Raw genomic sequence first — 16,266 nt, 5'->3', positions numbered from 1 at the left:
AACGGGTACCTCCCAGTGGGGAAAAACACCAAACTACCCTGATAGGTAGCCCCTTAAATCCCACTCTGTTGCAAGTATTGAGACATAAATAGGGAAATACCAGGGTGGCCCCTTTTAAGTCAAAGTCTAAGTCAGTTGCGAGTACTGCAACATAAGACAAGGGACAATAACTGAGCTCAGGGAGATCAGTGAAAAAAATCCAATAGAGTACTCATTTAAGGGTCTCCACTGATTGCCCCCTATAAAATTTCAATATGCAAAGAAAGGGTCCGTGGAACCTTGGTTGCGAGATTCAAAACAGGGGAATTGCCAGATATCCCCCCAGAGAAGGAAGCCTGTTGCCAAGGGGTGCCTCCCAGTGGGTAGAACACCAAACCACCCTGCTCCAAAGAACCTTACTTTGCATATTGAAATTTTATAGAGGGCAATCAGTGGAGACTCTTAAATGAGTACTCCATTGGATTTTTTTCACTGATCTCCCTAAGCTCAGTGATTGTTGTGCTTTTTTGTTTTAAAATGTATTACAGTGCCAGAAGAAGGACCTGCGCAAAACAGTCACACCCGCTCCATGTATCCCCCCTATTGTATCTGCTTATCACAGGGAAAAATAATGAGACCAAGGGTCATATTACACACCCTGATGTGTCCTGTAAGTGACTGTCGATCTGCTATTCTATTACATGGCTCAATATTTGTTTCACAAGCAGTAGCGGATTATAATAGTTCCAACAGTAGAGAAACAGGAGAAAGCACTCACCGTTAAAAATCTTCTTAAGGGTGCCTTCACACATACCGACTCGCAGCAAAAAAACTCGCTGCGAGTTTCTGCTACGAGCCGAGGTCCTGGAAGGCCCCTATCACTACATACAAGCAGTGGTCTGAAAGACCGCTGCGTGTATGTAATGCAGCCGCCCCCTTAACCCCTTCGGCTCCCGCACAGGTCCCGCACCGCTGTCTCCATACATTACCTGGCTCTGGCTGCACGGGGTCCCGGCGTCTTGCTCTGCCGCCCAGCCAATCAGTGTGTTGCCCAGCCGCAGCCACTGATTGGCTGGGCGGCAGAGCGGGACCCCGTGCAGCCAGAGCCAGGTAATGTATGGAGACACCGGTGCGGGAGCCGAAGGGGTTAAGGGGGCGGCTGCATTACATACACGCAGCGGTCTTTCAGTAGCAGAAATTCGCAGCGCGTTTTTTGCTGCGAGTCGGTATGTGTGAAGGCACCCTTATTGTGAATTCTTTAAAACATCATGCAGAGTGTGTAGCAGTCGGCGAGGGACGCCAAACAGAAGCTGACAGTGTAACAGCCATTTCGCACGCGCATGTCTGAGGAAGCGCGCATGCGCGTGGGAAACGGCTGTTACACTGTCAGCTTCTGTTTGGCGTCCCCCGTCGACTGCTACACACTCTGCATGATGTTTTAAGGAATTCACAATAAAGAAGATTTTTTAACGGTGAGTGCTTTCTCCTGTTTCTCTACTGTTGGAATGTTAATACTTTTGCTGTCACTGCATTTCCACGAGAGAGCACCCCGCTATTTAGGCAATCAACCAAAGCTATAGCCCAATACCTCCATTGGTGCAACTGATTAGTGCCGGTCCACTGTTTCTTGCAAGCGGATTATAATAGGTCAGTTTCCGGCGGTAGCCTGGGGCCCTGAGCTCCTGGGGGGCCCAAGGCCACCCAAACAGACTTAAACTTTCAGTGGTGTATTGTCTCCTGGCTACAATGATTTGCAAACAATCACAGCTTTTTTAGTTCAATTTTGCACAAATCAGGGCATCATGACATTATCTATCCTGTACTATGAACACCACACTAGTGTGGGTTGGGGGGCAGGCTTGGTGAACAGCCCGGGACCCATGGTGAAGTTAATCCGCTCCTGTTCACAAGGGCTACACAGACATTGTTGGCGATGTCTGTGCAGTCCTTGCCCTTAAACTGTAAACATTCTTTATCTGTCCATGGTCCCGTTGTTGTTCTGCCCTCGGCTTGCTTACCAGAGCCACTGCTGTAGCTCCGGAGTGGGTCTCTGAGCTGACAGGCCTCTCAGCCAATCACTGGTCGGGACCGCCGCTGCCAGTGATTTGCTGAATGGCCTGTCCATTAAGAAACCCACTCTGAAATTACAGTGACGGCTCCGACAAGTGAGGACAGGGCAGAAGAACACCAGGTAATGTGGAGAGATAACGTATATATATATATTTTTTACAAAATCATCAGCTGTCGGTCACGCATCACTATTACACAGTCATGTGCGGTTGGGGGCTGATTATTTTAGGCCAGGACCAAAAGACATAATCAGCCAATGATCATTGTCATAAGCTGATTGCAGACTCTGTGTAATAGAGTGATAATTAGCCGAATTGGCCTCATTTAGCTGATTATTATCGCTCCGTGTAATTTTTTAAGCCTAATTTTCTGGTGGAAATTAATTGTTTTAAAATGTTATTTTCTGGAAGTCATGACTCAGCACTAGAAAAAATGCTCAAACACAATGACTGAGAACCCTATATATGGTAAAAATATATGGTGGTAAAGTGCTGACCTATGTGGGTTGTGGAAAGAGAGCCACAACACCCAGAGTAGCTTTCATAATAATGTATAAGGTATCGCTTTTGGATCTTCTGATGCAACCCCAAAAGGGAGATGCCAAGATTAAAAGAGAAAATTATAAAATGACTGGATGTTGTGCTTATCACCAGGGACCCCAGACTAAGCTATTGGTAAATCTGCATATTTCGTTTGCCAAAGGATACTTTAACAAAAAAAATATCCAAGTTTATCAATTGTCTAGTCAGGCATCCCAGCTGATGAATGCAACATCCAGTCTTTTTTTTTCTTCCTTTGGGTTTTGTCTAAATTTTTCTCACAGAAAAAAAAATATACATGTGGCAGGAAAAACTCTATTTATGGAATGATTTTACATTGCAGACATTTCTAAACCAAATCTGAGTAAACTCACCATATTAATGACACCTGTCACATGCATCAGTTCAGAGATCAGTAATGTATTAAGAGTATTAACACACACACAATAATTACACTAGAATCCCACACAACCTGTGCCATAGTGCATACGGGGGACATTCGTTACAACAAAAGTTTAAAGGGGTACTCCAGCTAAAAGCTTTTTCTCAGTAATTGAAACACATTACAAAGTTATATAACTTTGTAATATGCTTCAATCACCTTTCTGCCCCCCTTTCAATCCCCTACCAGGAAGTGAAGTAAACTCATTAGTACCTAATGACTGTTGACCCCAGGCTTTTCTGTGGCAGCCATTTTGTGACAATGACATCATCAAGAGGGTAGCGAGTCTAAGCCCTGTTAGGCCAGCCTCTCTTTGTCAGATGACACAGGTTGCTCAGCTCTGATTGGCTGAACAACATGTAAGCCATCTAACAGTTTTACAAAGTCAGTTAAACATCACAGGAGACAAAGTGCATCATGGGAAACCCTAAAAAAGCAAGCTGTTCCTATGCAGATGATGTCATTGTCACAAAATGTCTGCCACAGAGCAGCCTGGAGTCAACAGTCATTAGGTAAGAATGAGTTTACTTCACATCCTGGTGGGGGATTGAGGGGGGAAAAATAGGAAAGGGGGACAGATAGGTGATTGAAGCATATTACAATGTTATATAACTTTGTAATGTGTTTCAATTACAGGGGAAAAAGCTTTTCGCTGCAGTAGCCCTTTAATACAAGTTCAGGATTAGAGGTCATTCTAAAAAAAACTGAATGATGCAACCTGCAAGATGTCACCATACAACATGCATCCAATTACAAGTGAATCATCCAGAAACTATTTTCAGGATACTGGTTTCATCCTTCTTTCATTCATTAGTTGCAAATAGCTACTTTATAGTATCTGAGAAGCTTTAAATTCCCACTGAGAAATTTTCGAACATTACTCATTCCCACTGTTGTCACTGACGGGGTCTCTTCGGCAGGGGGCTCCAGTGACCCGAGGTGGCAGCTCTCATTAGGGAAGAGATGCTCTTCTATAAATCAAAATGTCAGCTTTGCTAGAGCCTGCTGCTGGTGGCAGCCTGGAAAAGCTGGTACGTTCTGCTCCATGCAGCTTCACCTGTCTTTGGGGAAGGGCTGCAGCTAATCATCCATTATACACTGACACCTTTTGCTGACTCAGCTCCCACTGTCCTCCCTCTAGCACACACTGGGATATGTCTGATTCAGCTGATAGAATCTTGATAACTTCTAGTCTACATTGCTAGAGACTTATTATATCTGACTAGCCAGGGACGTTTTCCAATAACTGAAAAGACATGAGCACACCAGAATAAAAATAGAGAAATCAAGACTATGTCATATGCCATTTAGATGGGTGCAAAAAGAAATTAAAAACAAAATTAAAACGTTTTTACAGAAACTTTATGTTTATCCAGCAATTAATTTAAACTATGCTAGAAAAGGCTTAATTAGTGGAAAGAATGTATTTATAAGGTATTATTCACATTGCTGTCATTGCTACTGTTTTTACATGAGTCAGGATAGGACAGAATGGTTAAGATCTGTTTTGTAAGGAATCATGCTGAATCAGAATTCAGCATGCTGTATGTTATGCAGGAAATGTTTTATTTTCAGTCTGACACAGTGCTCTCTGCTGACATCTCTGGCCGAGACAGGAACTGTCGAGAGTAGGAGATGCTTTCTATGGGAATCCCCATAGAAAACCTCTCCTGCTCTGGACAGTTCCTGTCTTGGACAGAGATGTCAGCAGAGAGCACTGTGTCAGACTGAAAATAAAACCTTTCCTGCATAACATACAGCAGCTAATAAGTATAAGAAGACTTGAGATGTTTTAATAAAAGTAAATTACAAATCTTTATAACTTTCTGACACCAGTTGATATGAAAGAAAATTTTTTTTGCTGGACAACCCTTTTAAGCTCTATTCACTTGAAAATAAATGAGTTGCAAAACCTTCACCCAAACTCCAGAACAGAGTTGGGCTGTCTCTGAAAGAAAGTAGCCATGTCTTTCTAAGACTTGATTACCCCTGTAGGGAATGTATGAGCAGGTTCGAAGCTTCGAACCTGCCAATATGTCCCTATAGTGCACAGGTTCTTACATTGAGTTTTTGGGATATTTGTAAGGTATTTTATATACTAATGAGCAGTTCTGCTCATCCCGCTATCCTAAACAAATATTAGCAGAGCAGGGCTTAGTGCGACCCTAACATTTTTTTTTTTGGGGGGGGGGGAGGGGGGCAGCAACAGCAGATTGGTGCACTAAAGGCGGTAGCCCTGCTTTAGCGCACCGAAATGCCTCATTAGGATATGAGGTAACCTCCAAATATCCCAAAAATTAGGCTGAGGATCAAGGTAGGAAAATTACCTCCATCCTCAGCTACCCATGCGCTATAGGGGCATAAAAGCAGGTTAGGGGCTTCTAACCTGCTAATAGTTTCCCTTTCAGAGGGTTTGTTCTCTCCAGAGCATCACCAAATGTGTCTATTGTACTTTTGTGATATTTGTAATATGTAGATGTAACAAAACATGCTATTAATTGGATAGATATTATAGCTTACTATTTTAATAGTTAATAAAATGCAAATCAATCACTAATGGCAGAAAACTTTGCTTTGTGCATTAACATAACAGAGATAAATCTTCTTACACAGTATATTAGCCCTTTATTTTAGTATGGACAACATGGCAGAAAAGAATATTACATAAGATAAAAAAAAAACAGTATTGGTAGAGGAGCCTAACCCTTTAGTAGAAAACTGCAGAAATCTCACTTCACTTCAATTGCTGAGGTTATAATTTATGGCAAATTGCATTAAATGGTGATTTGCTGATCATTAACGTGTTCTAGTCAGCCATTCATAGTGTCTCATCCCCCTGCTACTGAGCCTGCTGTAAAAAGCTGCATTGCGATAGTGTTGTAGTTGGCTCTGCAGATCTCTGCAGTGTGGCTGGCAGACAGCAGAGAGTGGTGCTGTTCACGCCTTCTCTGCACAGCTCAATAATACACTCTAGACTCTGTCAGCCACTATTGTGTCTGAAACCAAACACATCCAGCAAATAGATCAATCACTGCACATTTTCTTCCAGATTCTACATATTTAATTAAAGTATACAACATCTCTGACTTTATAGGTAGCTAGAACTGAATAATGAAATCATTCTATCTGCCCCCAGGAGACCAAGAGTCCGAGGAGATTCTCCAAGTAAATATCATTGTTCTGCACTAGCTATTCTCTTTTCATGTCACTTAAGATACTATTAGACATTTCTCTGATGAAAACACTAGTCATATCTTTCTATATAAAAAAGAAAAGCTATTGCTAAGATTTGCTACCAATGTTACTTCACAGCTCTAAAGAATCAACGTCTTGAAATACAAATCACAATTTCACCAACAGAGGGCACTAAGTTGCTATATGGCAAAGTGAGCATTTTCAGGAAGAATACTTCAGAGAAGAAAGGTGTTTTAACTATGTACTGTACATACAGAAATCTACTTGTAAACTTACTTTTATATGCAAATATTTTCAGCCTAAATTGAGCTAGAAACTCACTGTATACCCACATGTGGACACTGGTAAAGATGTTAGATCAAACATCAGAATGATGAATAATTAAGAACAACGAGAAAAATGCCAGACTAGTTTAAATGGGTTGTTCACCGTTTTTTTTCTCTTTTAAATCAACTGGTGCAAGAGATTTGCAATTTACTTCTATTAAAAAATATCAAGTTTTCCAGTACTTATCAGCTGCTGTATGTCCTGCATGGTGTAGTGTATTCTTTGCAGTCTGGAGAGCACGAGGGGTTTTCATTGGGGATTTGCTACTGCTCTGGACAGTTCCTGACATGGACATAGGTGGCAGCAGAGAGCACTGTGTCAGACTGGAGCGATTACACCACTTCCTGCAGGACATACAGCAGCTGATAAGAACTGAAAGACTTGAGATTTTTTTTATATAAGTAAATTTCAAGTCTCTGGCATTTTAAACAGGGTTTTCACATTAAAAAAATTCAGCTGTATATGTTCGTAAAAGAGACCATATTCAAATGTTAAAGGGGTTATCCGGGTAACAAAAACAATACTCTAAATAATCCCCCTTCCAAATATTAACCTATGTCTAATATACATATATAACCTCTATTTTGCACCCTTTTCCTGTTTTTTTTCCCTCATTCTTATCTGCTGTGGAAATGTAAAATGCTCTACTCTCTGTCCACTCTGACCAGGCTCAGCGCCCTCTTCCCCCCTTTCTTTGTGGTCTGAGGACATGTGATGATCTCTCTGGGGGCAGGGTTATCTCCTGGGGGGTTAGCTTACCAAGTCAATAGACAGCTATTATCTGCATCATCTCCATGCACCTGTTCTGCTTCCATAGACTTACATGTGTCCCAGAGCCTAGGTTTCTGTAATATGAAAAGTTATAGTTCTATTTCTGCTTGCGGTCAGTGAATGCAGTCATTTGAACCTGTCTGTTTCTCAGCTCTGCATACTGCAGATCAGCTACCACTGAAGTGAATGAGAGGCACTTTGCTGTATCTGCCTGTCTACTGATGTTGCTGTACTGTTGAATAAACCATGCACTTGAACGGTGAGTTGCCGCTGCTCCCTCTTAACTCTTGTTTCTACATTTGGATAGCTATAAAGCTGAACATTACTGATATTGCAAAAGAAGGTTCACACAGGATCCATATAGACCGTACGCCATATTATTGCATTTACGGCACGGAGAAGCAGTGCCTGGTAGCTTTTTGCATCTTTGACATTAGCATTACACATTAGGCTTTGCCTCTGGACAGCATAATTTGATTTGCACACAGACATAACACAAAGAGGAGCCTAATAAAGGCTGCCATAGCGATCCAAACGACAGCTATTGCGAAAGACCTGAATTTGTTAACCCATTTACATCGAACGATAATCGTTACTTATGATCGTTCTTGTGGTCGTCTTGTCGTCGCTATTGCGTTCGTCACAACTGCGAACTACGTCTTATTCAATGCGAACGATTTGCGAACGAGCAACGATAAAAATAGGTCCAAGTCGTATTAAACGATCAATGATTTCTCGTTTGGTCGTTAATCGTTAACTGCTATTCAAACGAACGACTATCGTTTAGATTCAAACGATTTAACAATAATCTGAACGATAATCGTCCCGTGGAATAGGGCCCTAACAGAAGGGGCCAACTCCCTCAGTCAAATACCATAGATGCTATGGTCGATACTGACTGTAGCATCTAGGGGGTGAAAGGGAGTAGTCCTGTGTCTTTTTTTATTTTTTAAGTGCTGGGCAGTGGAACAAAAGAAAAAGTAAAAAAATAAAAAGCAATGCTAGCCAGTGACCAACTGAGGTCCTGCTCCAAGCTTTCATCAAGTACAAAGAGAGGAGTCTGGGGGGCTGGCAGGTAAAGAATAGCAGCTGCGGGGGACAAAGGGTTGGTAAGTTAAAGGGGCTGTGCCATTACAAAAACTAGGTCTAAACGGACGCATTATGTGAAATTAAGCATATTTCAAATGTACAAATATTTCAGAAAAACGACTTTGAGAGATGTAGACTTATTAATCCCTCATGTGACTGCATTGTTCTGATAACATGCTGCCCTTGGTTACAACCCACTCAGATGGGCCAGGCATGCTAGGTTTAACTGCAATCCTCAGAAAGTACTGGCATTTGGTCTCCACTAAGGGTCCATTAACACAGAAGGATTAATCTGACAGATTATCTGCCGAAGATTTGAAACCAAAGCCAGAAACAGACTATAAACAGAGATCAGGTCACAAAGGAAAGCCTGAGAATTTCTCTCTGTTCAAATCCATTCCTGGCTTTGGCTTCAAATCTTTGGCAGATAATCTATCAGATAATCATTCAGTGTAAATGGACGCCAAGTCTGCAAGCATGGGGGGTCGAGAGAAAGTATGTGCACTGTTGCATGGCATGATTCAGAAAGGAAACCAGGAAGTGATAAGATGCATGGGAGAGAGAAAAAAGTAACAGTACAGGGATGTAGGTTACTTTACAATTCTACTCCTTTACATACAGGTATGGGGTCCACATCTGATTTTACCAGCTTTGCTTCAAGCTACATCCTCTAAGTTAGTGGAATACCCCTTCAAAATGTCAGGATGTCATAGTGTCTAGAAATGTTTGGGATAATTACACTAATATGACATCAACAATGATTTGCATCTTTATAGTCCCAGTTTACACCAAAAATAGGGTGAATGTCTTATATTGGGCATCTCATATCTGATACGGAGCTCTGCAATAAATTATATATTTAGTATTAGTCTTTGGTAAACTATTTTACATTAAAGATAGGCTGCCCCATCACACATTTATGTCATATAATGGGACGTACATGCTTGCATTTAATATCCATGGGTAAAAGATTGATTGGCCAAAATAACACTGAATGACTTGCACCCGCCTCACTCTACAGACAGTTACATACACTCCTCGAATCAATTTTCTCATCTTAGGTCAACACATTGTTCAAGATGAGCTTCATTTTTTTCCAACAAATATTGCTCTGGATGCAGGTGTGAAATAAATCAAATTTTCCTGGTCTTAGATTGCCTTTTTCCTTTCCCATTTCATCAACTCTGGTCAGTTGCAATGTCAGGCTTCATTTAAAGGAGACAGTCCTTTCTCTCAGCTGCATATCTAAGATGAGAGCGAATAAAGATGGAAGATGTGAGCGACACATTCTGTGCTCTCTCTATCTGCACTGCATGTGAATGACAGCTGGATCTCTATCACAAGAGATCTTATTATAAAGAAAGATCAAAAGTAACTCAAGTCCCAGAGCAATGACTGGCAGCAGGTCAATGAGTTGACCTTTCCGTATGACTAGCCCACCAACACTCTAAGGAGTGCTAAGGAGGAAAGGGTATAAAATACTGTGCTATGCACCTTGATAATTACATTAATATGGGTCATATACCGTAATATAGATGTAATTACCTTAGTCCAATCTGCTCAATATAGACAAAAACATTTGGTCCCCTGTCATTTGTGCCTCATTACTGAGAAAAAATTACTTAAAGGGAACTGAGGCAGAATGGGCATCCTATCAGCGAAGACACCATAACTGTTCACTACTGCAGCAGCTCCTACATGACCTTTGGCAAGCTGAGGTTTTTCCCTAATAGTAGAACAAGCAATTTCAACAGGGGCACATCTAGAAAAGAATTTCCAAACACTACTGCTGGTAAATGAGTGATCAAAACTCTACTGACAGGTTTCTCTTAAAGGGATTTTCCAGGCTTAGAAAAACATGAATGCTTTCTTCCAGAAACAGCACCTCTCCTGAAATACCCCACACACCTGGGGACAGGGGAAGCGCTGTTTTAGAAAGAAAGTAGTTGTGTTTTTAGTGATCCCACCTTGTTGGTATTTAATAACCAAGTCAGATTTTAGAGATCTGCTATGTGTGCCTACATCAGAGAATGACTCTATAGTGTTTGATACCACAAATTGTGCTATAGTTATTATGTATAAAGTAGATAGATAAATTGGTATGCAGAGACTCGTGTGTCTAAACAGGAAGATCCCTCAAAAATGACCCCTCAAAAACTAAAGCTCTCAAGGCCAATAAAAAGTGATCCAGTAAGTATCATGAACATACAGGTTTGATTTTTGCAACTGTACTGCAGATGTGAAAAGTTGAAATGTTTTTAAAAGTTTTTCATGAATTTGTCATTTATAGGATCTGTATATGTACCTCAATATTGTTATTGCTGTTACGTTTAGTAGAGACCTAGCTGTCATTCAGGGCATCACTTTAAAGGAAAGACCTATAGGCCCATCTCTCAATGCTTTATAAGGATTGGGGCTGACAGAATGAATTAAGAAGTCACCCCATTTAGAAGTTAACATGCGTTAACCCCTTAAAGACTTTTTAAGGTTTTGTTGTTTCCTCATCGCACAATAAAAACTATAACTCTTTCCATCTACAGAGCCATATTAAGACTCAGTTGGGGGGCCAATTATACCTTGTAGTGACACTTTTTATTTTACCATAAAATGTAAAGCAGAACCTGAAAAAAATAGATAAAAGAAAAAAAGAAAATTTATATAACTTTTGTTTTCTTTACTACTTTTAAATATTAGTAGATTGGGCACTGGACGCCCACCAGTCCCATCACAGGCATTTATATGCTGTGTTTGCTGTTTATGATAGTTAAATGACTGACATCAGTGTGATCACTGATGTCTGGCATTAGCGATGAGTGCCAGCTACAGATAGGGTGTATAGCGCAGACCATTGATGGTGCTTAGTCTCTGTCCACCATATATCTATTGTTTGGTAGCAATTTCTCTCTCTGCTTCTTTAAGAAGTATACCTTCCCAGGGGGGTGGAAGCCACAATTATAACCAGAGGGGGTACTCACATCTGCATGCAACATCAGGCAGCTATTGGATATAGTGTGCAGGCATGGTTTCCCTGCACAAGATGCTAGCAACATACAACTGGCCCCATCTTGTCTGGAAAAGTAAACCTCTGAGATGAGCAGAGAGAGGAAGTAAGCAACAGGGAGCCCTTTCTGATATTAAGCAGGGGCAAAAAAACGCCAGGTCAATTGTAAAAAGTACACCAATATGGTGGTGCTGTTGCTACAAAAGGACATAAGCACTGAATTCTCCCTTTCGTTTGAAAAATATTTCCCTTGGAGCCAGCACGATTATCCTCTGCAATTCAGTTAAATATTGGTAACTGAAGCCTTGCATTACGATTGGGGAAAGTTGTTACCCAATTGGTGGGAAAGGAGCAATGTGGTTTCATTCCCGGTAAAACTTTTTATGATAACATCTCTAGACTGTTTGCCGGGATACAGCTGAGTGATCCTGAGTCCCGCTCCATCCTGTCTTTAGACGCCTCTAAAGCGTTTGACAGGGTGGAGTGGGACTTTTTATGGTTTACATTAAGGAAAATGGGTCTGAGGGGCAATTTTTTATGATGGATCAAAACCCTTTACAACTCCCCTGTAGCGAGATTGATTATCAATGGGAATCCATCAGAATCTTTTGCTTTTAGTAGGGGGACCAGGCAAGGCTGTCCCCTATCACCCTTACTATTCGCACTCTATGTGGAACCTTTGGCAGCTTGGGTGAGGTGGTACCCGGGGTTCGCCGGATTTGGGTTAAATGGAGAGTCGTCTAAAATTCTGCTTCATGCGGACGATATCCTAATGTTTATTAGACACCCGGAGGAAGCAATCCCGGGTATCATGGAAGCCTTGGAGCAGTTTGGTACGATGTCAGGTCTCTCCATCAACTGGGAAAAATCATGTTTGCTCCCGATTGGAGAGACGGTATCGCCAATAGGTAAACTTAAAATCCTTAGCGCCTCTGATCAACTGGAATACTTGGGAGTTAAAGTAACAAAAGACCCCGAACAGTTTGTTTGTGCCAATCTGACCCCCTTTACTAATAAACTTAGAAGCAGGATAAAAGTATGGAAATCACTTCCCATTTCAATGGCAGATAGAGTCCTGGTGGTAAGAATGATTATTCTCCCACAGCTTCTTTTTCTGTTTGCCGCCTCTCCCATCTGGATCAGTAACAAATGGCTAAAGAAAATCGAAACCCTGCTGGGTGGTTTAATTTGGGGACGGAAAAGGGTAGGATTAAAGTACTATTTTTTTTCTGCACTAAAAAATAGGGGGGGGGGGGGGGGTGTTTCTCCCTCCCTAATTTATGTTTATATTTTCTTGCAACACATTTTTCAAATATTATTAAAGTTGAGGAGCTGATCACCTATAAACACTTAATGAATTTATCCAAGTTTAATACTTGGTATGAATTTTTGGAATCAGGAAATCTTAGATATGGAAGGAATAGAGCACTTTCACTATGCACTTTAAGTCTGGGTTCACACTACGTATATTTCAGTCAATATTGTGGTCCTCATATTGCAACCAAAACCAGGAGCGGATTAAAAACACAGAAAGGATCTGTTTACATAATGTTGAAATTGAATGGATGGCCGCCATTTAATGGCAAATATTTGCTGGTATTTTAAAACAACGGCTGTTGTAGTGAAATAATGGCAGATATTTACTGTTATATGGCGGCCATCCACTCAATTTCAACATTGTGTGAACAGATCCTTTCTGTGTTTTTAATCCACCCCTGGTTTTGGTTGCAATATGAGGACCACAATACTGACTGAAATATACGTAGTGTGAACCCAGCCACATAGATAAAGTATGGGTTACGGTTAGGTCTTGGTGTGGAGTAACGGGGAGTTTATCTTGCACGCCTTTATGGAATAATCACCACTTCCCAGAATTTATTAAAATTTGTAATTGTGCACTTTGGGTTAAAAAATGAATTAGTAGAGTCTCACAGGTTTTTGAGAATGGTAGAATTTGTCCCTTTCGGGAGCTCTGTGACACATACAATCTTCCTATTAATCACTCTTTTCTTTATAGTCAGGTTTTGCACGCATGGCAGAAATCCACAAATAGTATAAGGTTTCAAGTATCGGACTCTTCTTTACTTATGCCCCTTTTAGGTTTAACAATCAAGAAAAAACGAATTTCCATTATATATAAAAGACTGGCTGATAGTTTACCAAAAACTAGGGTAGATACATGCTGGTCCAGATGGGAGAGTTTTATAGGACCCATTGGGATACTGCATAGGGAAAACATATTGTCTAATATAAATAAAGTTTCACTGAATGAGGGTCATAAACTTACCCAATTCCGCATCTTTCATTTGTCGTATTATTCTCCCTCCCCGCTCCATAAAATTGGTATCAGGGATAGCTCATGTTGCCCCAGATGTGGGACAGAAAATGCAGATTCAATTCATCTATGGTGATAATGTAAAGAAATTCAGGACTTTTGGGGGGAGGTATTTGATGAAATCAATGATAAGCTCCAATGCACAGTCCCTAGAAATATCCTGGCTGCAGTTCTTGGGGACTCCATGGGGATGTTAGATCATAAAAGTTTAGTAATAAAGGCTCTTTTTTATGCAAGGCTTAAGATCTTGAACAAATGGTTTTCCCCAACACCTCCAACAAAATATGAGTGGTTGAATGTGATTAAACATGTTAAAATTCATGAAGCAGCCTGGCACTCTGGGGGAAAAAAAGAGGGTTTACTTAAATTCCAAAAGAGATGGTGAAAGTGGACTTGAAGATTTCTAATTGCTTACAGATTATATATATATATATATATATATATAGAGAGAGAGAGAGAGAGAGAGAGAGAGAGAGAGAGGGTTTCCTCCCGTCCTTATCCCTTATATATCTTTATAAATTTATCTACTTATTCGGTTTTTCCTTTAACTTTTTTTTTTTTTTTTCCCCCGTCTCTTGCTCTCTCTCTCTGGAAGGGGTGTGTATGGGGGGGGGGGGGGGGGGAATGGGTAGGGAGCGGTAACTGAGGGTTAGGTTTGTTGAGAAATATTGGATTATGTTTTGGTACAGCTGGTACTAACTTATTTTCATATTGTATGTATTTATGAACATTGATCATTCAATTGCCGCTTCCTTTGTTCTTAAAGATTATGGAATTTCACTTTGCTTTTTGTAAAAGATGGAGCAAGAACAAAAAAATATATAAAATAAAATATTGGTAACTGGACAGTGGTATATACTTAAAATTTCCAAACACAACTGTGGGGCTGTAGCACTTGGTCCCCAAGGTCCACCCACCTACATAGTTATTACAATCCTGTATGCAGGCTTACAGACAGTAGTACTGGTCATGTGTGCAGATATATGGCTGCTACTGTCCACAAATTTTCCTAGCCCTTGATTTTTGACTGACCAGGTACAGTACTTGGGGAAGACAGGCACCAGAAGAAGTATACACTTGTAATAACAGTTATCAATATATGAAGGGTACCCCACCCTCAGAAGACGAGTGCAAAGGTCCTAGAAAATGTATCTAACCAAAGGGAAAAGGGGACATTTTAAAGGAGCTATTTGTAGCCTAAATCGGTGTGGCACTCTTGAGCAACGTATACAATTGTCAATCAAGTGCCTTAAAATATTTAAAATCTTGCCAAAACTGCCATCAGGTTTTAAAAAGTACCAGATATATGTCCACTGCAATTCTTTTTAAACTGTATGCCTACAGAACAAGCTAAACTTAATTTTTTACTACAGATTAATTAACCCCTTCAAGACAAAGCCTATTTGCACCTAAAAGACCAGGCTAATTTTTCAAAAACTGACCTGTCTCACTTTATGCGCTTATAGCTCAGTGATACTTTAACATATGCTAGCGATTCTGAGATTGTTTTTTCGTCACATATGGCACTTTAAATAAGTGGCAAAATTTGGTCACTACTTTGTGTGTTTTTTTGTGAAAAACATCAAAATATCATGAAAAATAAAAAAAAATTAGCATTTTATGAACTTTGAAATTCTCTGCTTCTAAAAAAAGAAAGTCGTATCACATAAATTAGTTACTAAGTCACATTACCAATATGTCCTCTTTATTCTGGCTTCATTACATAAACATATTTTACTTTTTTAGGGTGTTACAGGACATAGAAATTTATCAGCAAATTACTACATTTTCGTGAAAGTTTCCAAAACTGATTTTTTTAGGGACCAGTTCTTTTTTTAAGTTGATTTAGGAGGTTTGTATACTGGAAACCCCCATAAGTGACCCCATTTTGGAAACTACACACCTTAAAGAATTAATCTAGGGGTATAATGAACATTTTAACCCTAAAGGGGCTGGAGGAAAGTATTCACCATTAGGCTAGGTTCACACTCTGTATCTGTGCGGCTGTATTGCGGGCGGTAAATCATCGGCCGGATTTTTCCGGTTCATGCGTACGCTAGAAAGTATAGGATATACGGCTGCACAGTGCACACTATGTATGAATCTACGGCCCTATCATAAACGGACCCGTAAAAAATGAACAAGACCATTGTTTGCGGCTGGAAATGCGGCCGTGGATTGACAGGCCGTCCGTACGGAGTACTTCAAAAATAGCCGGCAATGATGCCGAATGCCGATGCCTCTAATAGTTAATATATTAAATTAATAAAACACCTTTTCTTTGTAATAAAGTCCCTTTCGTTGTTCAATAATTTAATTCTAACGAATCCATCATTGTGCAATTAAAAATATTGTTAAAATAAATATATATATATAAATAAATGTATATTTATATATATATATTTATTTTTTGACAGTATATTTAATTGCACAATGATGGATTCGTTTAAATTAAATTATTGAACAACAAAACTGATTTTATTTCAACGAAAATGTGTTTTATTAATTAAATATTAAT

The 16,266-nt window shown here is 40.1% G+C and overlaps 1 protein-coding gene across 1 annotated transcript in view; it reads right to left on the bottom strand.

Annotated features, from left to right (window-relative positions):
* EXOC4 (exocyst complex component 4) overlaps positions 1-16,266 on the bottom strand; it is a 314,927-nt gene that overhangs the window by 90,546 nt on the left and 208,115 nt on the right. The window lies entirely within an intron of this gene.

This window comes from Dendropsophus ebraccatus, chromosome 1, assembly GCF_027789765.1.
Source record: "Dendropsophus ebraccatus isolate aDenEbr1 chromosome 1, aDenEbr1.pat, whole genome shotgun sequence".
NCBI lineage: Eukaryota > Metazoa > Chordata > Amphibia > Anura > Hylidae > Dendropsophus > Dendropsophus ebraccatus.
Note: the sequence above shows the minus strand (reverse complement) of the source record. Positions and strands in the feature narration are given on the sequence as shown.